The sequence below is a fragment of the Gekko japonicus genome, unplaced genomic scaffold, assembly GCF_001447785.1.
Source record: "Gekko japonicus isolate JY-2015 unplaced genomic scaffold, Gekko_japonicus_V1.1 scaffold1412, whole genome shotgun sequence".
NCBI lineage: Eukaryota > Metazoa > Chordata > Lepidosauria > Squamata > Gekkonidae > Gekko > Gekko japonicus.
Window position 1 is genome coordinate 1 of NW_015172597.1, and position 10693 is coordinate 10693.

Genomic DNA, 10693 nt, shown 5'->3' on the forward strand with positions numbered 1-10693 from the left:
ATCCCTCCAAGTCTCAGTGATACCTATCATAACAGAACGTAAGAGAAGCCAATGTTGGATCAGGCCAATGGCCCATTCAGTTCAACACTCTGTCACAAAATGGCCAAAAATACCAGGTGTCATCAGGAGGTCCAGCAGTGGGGCCAGGACACCAGAAGCCCTCCCACTGTTGACCCCCCCAAGCACCAAGAATACAGAGCATCACTTGCCCCGGAGTCCCTATTTATACCTTGTGGCTAATAGCCATTGATGGACCTCTGCTGCATATGCTTATCTAATTCCCTCTTGAAGCTGTCCATGGTTGTAGCCGCCGCCACCTCCTGTGGCAGTGAATTCCACGTGTTAATCACTCTTTAGGTGAAGAAGTATCTGCTCTAACCCGACGGCTCAGCAATTTCATGGAGTGCCCACGAGTTCTTGTATTGTGAGAAAGGGAGAAAAGGAGAAAGGGAGAAAAGTACCTCTTTCTCTACCTGCTCTATCCCATGCATAATCTTATAAACCTCAATCAAGTCACCACTCAGCGGTCATTTCTCCAAGCTAAAGAGCCCCAAGCGCTTTAACCTTTCTTCATAGGGAAAGTGTTCCAACCCTTTTATCATTCGAGTTGCACTTTTCTGCACTTTTTCCAAAACTACAATATCCTTTTTAAGGTGTGGTGACCAGAACTGTACAAAGTATTCCAAATGAGGTCGCACCATTGTTTTATATAGAGGCATTGTGATATTGGTTGATCTGTTTTCAATACTCTTCCTAATAATAAATAATAGCATTAGCCTTTTTTATTGCAGTCACACTGTCTCAACATTTTCAGTGAGTTATCTACTATGACTCCATGATCTCTCTCTTGGTCAGTCTCTGCCAGTTCAGACCCCATCAATGTATATTTATAGTTAGGATTTTTGACTCCAATGTGCATCAGATCATACTTACTTTCCAATATTTGAAGTTCAAGTTCATCCTGTTTATTTCCCATACTCTGTGCAGTAGTATAAAGACATCTCAGATTACAGACATCCTTTCTTACTACAGGTCCCTTCGAATTTACCTGAAAATTACTGAACTCACCTCTCTCCCATTCATTTATTCTCTGGTCACTCCCTTTCTTGAACTTAGTGTTGGGGATGCCACACAACATTGGGCTTTTTCTTCCCACCCCAAATTGCTTCAGTTTAAAGTACTCCTGATCAGGTTCACAAGTCTTCCAGCAAAGACATTCCTCCCATTCTTTGTAAGATGCACCCCCATCCATTGCCAATAGTCCTTCATGTTGGAGGTACATACCATGGCCCAGGAAGCCAAATCCCTCTCAACGACACCATCTACGTAACCAGCCATTCACCTCCAGTATCCTGTTCTCCCTTCCAGCTCCATGACCCTCAACAGGTAGAATGGAGGAGAACACCATCTGTGCCCCCAGATCTTTCACCTTCTTGCCCAGAGCCTCGTAGTCTTTGAAGATCCATTCAAAGTTTCTTCGAGCCGTATCATTTGTTCCCACATAAATCAGCAGGAGTGGATAGCAATCAGAGATTTTGACCAGTCTTGGAATTCTCTCAGTCACATCTCGGATACACGCTCCAGGAGGACAACAACCCTCTTGAGATTCCTTGTCTGGAATCTCCCTTCCATCCCTCTCAGTAGGGAGTCACCAACCACCACTACTCATCTCTTCCTCCATGGGATAGCTTGGTTCCTTCTCTGCCTATGTGTTTGTGTGTCAGTCACATCCTTTTGATCTCGGAGTGTGCTATTCTGATCTTCCACTATCAGAAGCGGCTGGTAGCGATTTTGCAGCTCCACTGTCTGTGAGTGTTTTCTGATTATCTTACTCCTCAAGGTCACATTCTTCCACTCACCCACCTGTTCCTTGTTACTTCCTTCCTCTTGCTCAGGATTTGCTAGCTCTTGCTGTTCTCTCAGGAGCCTCTCTTCCTTCACGTCTAAAAACCTTTCTCCCTCCCTGATGTTCCTCAGTGTACAGATTTGTGCCTCGAGTTCTCCCACCTTCTCCTCAAGCATTCTTATAAGCTTGCACTTGCAGCATGTATAATGCATTTCCTGGCAAGGCAGAAAAATGATCATGGCACAACCCTGGCAGGTCACTGGAATAGATCCTTCATTATCCATTTTCCTAGGAGCAATGCTATCTTCTACAGCCTCCAGGAACTTCCCACAAAGTCCGATGTAAACTCTTGTTGTGGTGATATACCCTGAAAACTTTGAGACTGACCCAATGGCTACCTTGCCAGCAGTTCTCTCTCCAGAACTCAATAGCAGCCCTCTACTCAGGTTTGTACAAGCCCTCCAAGCAAGACCCACAGGCTACGACCCACAGGCTAAGAGATCACGGCAAAGGCTTTTGCCTCTGGCGAGGAGCAGCCTTTTGTCTCAAAAGGCCCCTTCCTGCCCAGCACAGCAGAGTCCAGCACAGAAGGGGACGGGGCCTGCAATCAATAGCACACCACAGCAACTCACTCAGCCTCCAGCAACCCCCAAAACACAAACAGCCCCAAAGAGACTTAAACAGAACCACTCTCTATCAGGCTACAAGATCCCAACTCACTCTCAGCTTCCCACACAGCAGCTAGGAAGGCAAAGGGAGAAAGACAATCATAGGTCACTGATAATCATAGGTCACTGGAACCCAAAAGCAAGAAACAAAGTAGAATCAAAAATTGTTAGAAAATTGGGGCTAGGAATATGGGGGGGGGGGGGGGAGGGGAAGCCATACAGCAACTCAGGGAACTCTGTGAAGACAATAATTTGTTCACTGAAAACACATGTTTCAGGCAAACAGCTGATTATATATGAGGACATCTCTGGATGACCAATATAGAAATCAAATAGATTACATAATCAGAAGAAGATGCAGTTGCCAAAAAAGATAAACACAACGACATTTCACTTTAGAAGGGGTAAGGTAAAGGTAAAGGTTTCCCTTGCTCAAAAGCCAGTCAAATCTGACACTAGGGGTGCGGTGCTCATCTCCGTTTCCAAGCCGAAGAGCCAGTGCTGTCGAAAGACATTTCCATGGTCATGTGGCCAGAATAACTAAATGCCGAGGTGCACAGAACACTGTTACCTTCCCACTGAAGCGGTACCTATTTATCTACTTGCAATTTCTTGCTTTCAAACTGTTAGGTTGGCAGGAGCTGGGACCAGAGACGGGAGCTCACTCTGTCATGCGGCACTCGGGTCTCGAACTGCTGAACTACCGACCTTCTGGTCTGCAGTTCAGCGTCTTAACCTACACTGAGCCACTTCTCTCAAATGAGGAGGCTTGTGAAGAAGCAACTGAAAGGTAAGGAGGGTGAAATTGCTTCAGGAAACTTGGAGACTATTTAAAACTACAATCCTAGAAGCTCAGATAAAATGTATAAAATGTATACCACAGGTATTTTAAAAGGCCTGCATGGTTAGCGAACAAAGTAATGGAAGCAGTGAAAGGAAGGAAGGATTTCTTTAAGTGGTGGTAGTAAATGAAACGGAGCACAGGCTGTTGCAAATAAAATGCAAGTCGGTGATCAGAAAGGCAAAAAGGGACTATGAGGAACTTATGATGCCCCTAAAGGCAAGAGATATACATGTTTTGCCATTCTCTGCCTCTGTGTAGCGACCCTAGTATTTCTTGGTCATCTTCCATCTAAATACTAACCAGGGTTGACTCTGCTTAGCTTCCACGATCTGATTATATCAGGCTAGCCTGGACTGTCCAGATCAGATCAGTGGGTTCTAGATCAAATGAAACCTGAAACTCTCCCTAGAAGCTAAATGCACAAACACACACAACTAAACTGAGTCTATCATACTTCACTCACATTATGAGAAGACAAGACTCACTGGAAAAGACAATAATGTTTGGAAAAGTTAAGTTGGATTGACTCAATAAGGCAGCCATGGCCTTTGGTTTACACCACCTGAGCAAGGCTGTGTAAGATTGGTGTTTTGGAGGTCTTTCATTTATAGGGTTACCATAAGTCAGAAGCAACTTGTCAGCACATAACACACACACCTAAGCAATAAATAAAATAAATAGCAGGTATAAACTGGGAGAGCTCTGGGTGTGGTTCCTTTGTAGGTACTGTGTACTGTGTGATGCCCTGGTTTTCTAGTTTTGCATTATACTCTGAACAAAAAAAGAATTGCAATCACTTTTAAACACTGCAATATAAATCTGAATTGATCTTGCACAAAGAATAACCCAAACATGTTTTTTTTCCAATGAAGTCTTTAGTGGAAGTATTACATTAAAATGAAAGAAAGGTAAGCTGCAGGTACTACTTACAATCATCTGTAGACTCATATCAAAATTATTTAATCAAGGATTCAGCACAATAATGATAAAAGATAATGAATTCTACAGGGTTTTTTCACTCACATGACCACAGGAGTTTATCCAGATGTCTTGTTAAATGACAAATGTTGCCCTTTACTTAAAGTCATTCCATTTAAACCTGTGGCCAGATTGCATGTTCCCTATAGCATCATAATTAAGACAATTTCCCCCTTTGTATGCATAATTCCTTTGTATCCTACCATATTGCTTTTTTTTAGACTTTGCCCTAGTGTAAAAGCATTTAATTTTAGTGTTTTCAAGAAAGACACAGAAGGGAACTTCTGCGTGTCTTTGCTTAATTAAAAACTAGATTTCTTTGCATTAGGTGCTGGCTTACCATTTAGAATTAATTATTGACACTAAAATTGTAGAAAATGTTCAATTTAGAAAATGGGCTCCCCATTAGGTCTCAGCTGAAATCTCAATAATTATATAAAGCATGTTGTTTAGTTTTAGTATTTTGGTAACCTAAACAAAAAAGAAAACCCAACAACATCACAGTCACTGATGTCTGTCTTTTTCTGTTATTTTCATAAATATTTATACATAATTGCATTTTCCTTGTAAACAGGATTTCTTTCTGCCCAAAGGGATGAAAAACAATTTGTGTGTTAATTTTTATCTCACTGGTTTTGTTCAGCTTCACTAGCTTTGTATATAAAAGGAGTGATTAGATAAAAAAGGAATACATGAAACCTGAGTTTGCTAATATGAAGAATTTTAATTAGGCAGTGCTGCTAATTTTGCAGCAATTCAGGACCATCACCACAACCCACCCAATGCAGGGAAAATGCAACGTTCGATGATTCTGTTCCCCCATATTGGACAATGTCCCTCTTTGTTTAATTTGGTTTCTGCTGCCCCCTACAGAATAACTGAAAATATAGAAGAATATGAAACAGGAGGCTCCTACTGTCTGTTTCTTTTGCGATACTTTTCAGGTCTGTGAAAAAAATCCCTACTGTAGTTGTAGAGGGAACCTGTGATACTTTGTTATTGCTTGTGTCTGAATTTATTTGCTTAAGCCATGGAGGTCTAGATGCACTTTCCTTAAAATCAGAAACCATGCTTCACCCTTTCTGTGGCTCCTTTTTTTGTCTTAGAAAGAGAGAAAATAAATCTGTGGCTGCATTCAGACACCAAAATAAACCATATGCTGTGGCTTGATCACACAAAGCTACCTTATACTAAGTCAGGTTATTGGTCTATGAGGCTCAGTATTGTCTACATTGACTGGCAGCAGATCTTTGATCTCTCGGGCAAAGGTTTTTCATATAACCTCCTACCTGATTCTTGTAACTGGAGATGCTAGGGATTGTACCTGGGACCTTCTACTTAAAGGTGGATGCTCTACTACTGACCCATATACCCTCTTCCTGAAGGATCAAGACCAAGTTAGCTGGATTGTGTTAATGAAACAGAGGAATGGAAAACAGCAGGCAACCTAATATGAACTAAAATGTAAGAAAAAACTGACACACATACTTCAGTACAAATTGCATGCTGAATTTTAAGAAGCAAAAGTCTAGCACTGAAAAGATAACAGTGCCAGAAAAACATTCTTTGGGGAGGGGATTCTGCAGCTGGCACACAACTATAGAACTATTTCTGATTCCAGTGAATGCCAGTCTAACTTCCCAAGATGGGGGCATGAAGGTCTAAACTACATGACTGAAAGCTCCAAAGTTATGTGAATAACTTGCCAGTGAGGGTTCTTTAGGTACAAGAAGAAGGCAGGGGAAGGGGAGCAGGAGCCCCATCCTTTAATCATGCTGCTATCTGCTTCTGAGGCTTTTAATGTGACATTCTTTGAGCTGACATGTGACTTTGATCAACGTGATAAACCCAGAGACAATTCATAAATAAATATATCATGTAATTTAGCCCTTTAAGAGTCTGGTGACAAATATGACTGGCAGGATCATCATATAAGATATGACAGTCCTGCAAATAAGCTAGTCCCAGACCACTCAGGGCATTAAAGCTCAACAACAGCACTTTGAATCGTGCCCCGGGGGGGGGGGAGCCCTTGAAAGCCATTGAAGTGGGGTTTCCAGGTGTCCCCCACCCAGCCACTGACAGGAGATGGGGTGTATAGTTGCCAAATCCAGGTACAGTTGCCAGACCCGGGGAAACTCATGGGAAATTGGGAATGGAGCCTAGGGAGGACAGGGACACCAATACCCTAGAATCCAGTCTCCAAAGTATCCATTTTCTCCAGGCGAACTGATCTTTGTAGTCTGGAGTGGAACTGTAATTCTGGAGGCTGGCATCCCTACAAGATACAAAGTTTGTATGTAAACTTATCATGGAGTATTCAACTTTCATGTAGCTTGCATGGGAAAAAAAAGAGCCCACCTGGGCTATACTAAGGTTCTATCTAGCCCAGTATGTTGTCTTAAATTTTACTCAAAACAACAGTCCCCCCCTTAGTAATAAGGATTTTTAAAAGGAAAGGAAAAAGAAAGAATGGTGCTACTGTGATTAAAGCAGTGCCCATGGTCTGGAAACAGAATATATGAATATATCATTTTTCTTTTCTTCTTCTTCTTCCTTTCTGGTGTGTGTAGGGGAGAAATTCAGATATTACCATTATAATAGTGCAAGTTAAGCAATAGGAGGGTAAAAAGGTTCTTAGCATAGATGGATACTCTTAGACAATTTCTAGACCAAAAGAGATAGGGAAATGCTCCCCCCTCCAATTTCTTATCTCTACTACTCAGAGAGAAGTGAACATTTTTTAATTGACTAAATGCACATCAGACAATAAAGTTGCTTTTACAAATCAAATATTAATTGATGATGCTTTTAAATACAGCACAATTGGCAACCAGTGCCTAAAAAAATCTATCTTGGGAACACTGCACATCTATTTTTCTATTTATTTTTGTGAACATTTAATTTGCAAGAACGCTGTAGAAGCAGTCTGTGTAACCCTTTCCTTGTTTTTAGCTATCCATCCTATTTAATCCCTGTACTTTCCACCTGTAAATTGCATGGAAAACATAGTAAGAAGGGTTCCCATTTACCTACCCACAGTGGGAAAATGCCAGGTTCTAGCCCCAGCCTTCTAACTTGGAAAGACTGGGCAGCAGGAGCCAGCTCAACAGCAGTGCTCTAGATCCCTCCTCACTTATTCTCAGTTGTAAAGACCATAGAAGTAAACAGCAGTTTAAAGCATCACTCTTCAGGTAGGTATCTTCTCCTCCCCACCCCCCACCAGGCCTCCTGAAAAGTCTCTACTACCCTCTCTCATCTGCCACCCTCACCACCAGGACTGTCTGGCAAGTAGGTGGCAGAGGACATGGTTGCTCTTGGGGGTGGGCAACAGCAGCCCCAATCAACACAACATCTCTCTAACTTAGCCTGGCAAAGCTGCTCCACCAGAGCGCCAGAGGCAGCCTGCGGCCAAAGCACAGAGAAGGCCACCAGGCTCAGCAAAAGGGGCTGCAAAGTTAGCAAAATTTAACACCAATGTGAAGGGGAAGCTGAGCTCCCAGTCGCAGAGCAGCTGTTCTCTGCCTTACTAGCCTGCAGCAGCAACTGCCTAGGTGCAACCATGCTGACTCTGCACACACAGCCTGTTCTTCCTTCTGCTCTGACCCCTGACCTGTGGCATATGTGCCTCTTTGGGCTTGCTGGCCCAAAGCTGTGCTGGCTATTGCCTCCCCCTTCCCCATGGGGGGGGCAGCTTTTCAGGATGTGCCTGCTACAGGCCAAAGTGATCCCAATCAACACCTTCCAATCCTGCCCTGCTAGGGAGGAACTGACCTTTTAAATACCCTCCCTTGGTCAGTCATGATACCTAAACTGGGATTTTCAGAATCTGTTTAATATGTTGAAGCTGTTAGCGATCTTTAAAAATTCACCAATGGAAATCTTGGGTGGGCAGAATTGGGTAGATCATATAGGTGGTCACTACCATTTTTGCAATGTTTAAAAAATCAGATATTTTCCCATTGTAAAATCAAGCCCTTGATCTTTAACAGAAACTATCATATAATACATTAAACAGCTATTTAAAAAAAAAAATCTTCAGGGGATCCTGCCAATGCCTTAGATGGAGCAGTGCACCTGCTGGCCTCATCCTGGCTACAGTTCTGAGGCAGACCTGAGTGTCAATAGTTTGTAGGCCTTCCAAGAAGTCTGTGCTCCCTAGCCAGGCTGTTGGAATGTACACCAAGAAGATACACGTATCCTTTTTTTTTACCATATTTCTTTTTCAATCAAGGCCAATTTGTATGATCAGGTTCAGGTAACTGAAATCATGTGAAAGGGACTTGGGGAAGTGACCTGGAAATTATTTCAGAATGTACCATCACTTGTCGTTTGACCTGGAAGTGCATGGGAAGTGTGGCAAGAAAGGTTCCCATTTACCTGCCCACAGTGGGTAAATGCTAGGTTCTAGCCCTAACTTTCTGACATGGTGAGCTCCACCCTCCCCAAACTGTCTCCCTGTTCTATTCCTCCAGTCAATATGCCCTCTCACTGTACACCAACAAATAAACCACCACCTGAAAGTGAAAATGTTCTGTGAAACACACAAAGAAAACAAGCACAACTTTAAAAGAATAACAACTCTGCAACACCGTAAACATTTTTAGCAGCATTTCAACAGCTTGCTGAAGAGAGGGGAACGCATTTCCCAAAATAGAACAAATGCATTAATGCACACATCACATGTCTTCTCCAGTTTGTTTATCTTTTTTAAAAATCCATCCCTTTATCTAATAGCTGTCCATTCACTTAAATCGCACGTTTATCTCTGATGCACAACAACTGCATGCATGTTCTGTACATCACAAAAACAATAATTTAACATACAGCACACTGCTATTAAAGCTAAATGCTCTGTGGATAAATCACAATCCTGACATTCTCCTACAGCATTCACTTTTCTAGGCAGAAGGGAGGATTTGAATCATAGAATGACTTTGGTAAGGGGGATAAAATGCTTCAAATAGTGACATGTGTAGATTTCATGGGTTTAAATTTGCACATTGCTGGAAATCTCTACTGCCGTTTCATTATAAACCAGCATGGGCATGAATGATATTTTCTTTCCATGTGATCATACTCAGATATGATAGTCAATCTGTTAATCAACCCTATTGACGATCTTCTCATTTTGAGATACTGATGGTACATGGAAGATGGGCATGAATTAGCCCTTGAAGAAGGAAGATTTCAAACTAACAGAAGGTATAAAGCATTGCACCTGAACATCAAGAAGACAAAAGAAATGACTACTGAGGAATTACAGAATTTTAGGACTGATGATGAAGAAACTGAAATGGTTCAAGATTTTCTATTCCTTGGCTCCATCATCAACTAAAAGGGAGGCTGCAACCAAGAAATAAAAAGATTGAGATTGGGAAGGGTAGTCATGAATGATCCTTAAGGGTAAGGATGTGTCACTTGTGACCAAGATCAAGGTAATTCATACCATAGTGTTTCCCATTACTATGTCTGGGTGTGAAATTGGACAGTGAAGAAAGCTGACAGGAAAAATGTTGATTCATTTGAAATGTGGTGTTGGAGGAGAATATTAGGGATACCATTGACTGTTAAAAAGACAAATAAGTGGGTTCTAGATCAAATTAAGCCTGAATTCTCCCTAGAAGCTAACATGACTAAACTGAGACAATCATATTTTGGTCACATTATGAGAAGACAAGAGTCACTGGAAAAGACAATAATGCTAGGCAAAGTTAAGGCAGCAGGAAAAGAGGAAGACCCAACATGAGATGGATTTACTCAATCAAAGAAGCCACAGACATCCATTTACAAGACCTGAGCAAAGCTGTTAATGATAGGACACATTGAAGGTCATTATTTCATAGGGTCACTATAAGTCAGAAGTGAGTTGAGAGTACTAATGAGCAAAGTACTAATGAGCAAAGTAGGAATAGATAAGGAATACCTAGAGGCAATTCAGGAAATTTATAAAGAAGGAAAGGCAATAGTAAGAGTAAATAATGAGCACTCACAAACAATTCCTATACAAAGAGGGGTACAACAAGACTGCCCATTATCACTGTTACTCTTCATAATGGCAATAGAACAGCTAGCGGAACGGATCAGAAACTCAGGAAGAATAGAAGGCTGTAGGATAGGTAAAGAGGAAATGAAAATCAATTTATTTGCAGACGACATCATAATTATTATGAAAAATCCAAAAGAAGGAGTAAAAGAAGTAAAGATAATTCTAGATGATTTTGAAAAACGTTCAGGGCTAAGAGTGAATATGACAAAATCAGAAATAATATGCTTAAACGTAAATAGAGAGGAAAAGAAGGAAATAAACAGAGAAACAAACATAGGGTTAGGAGTAAGGAAATTTAGATATTTAGG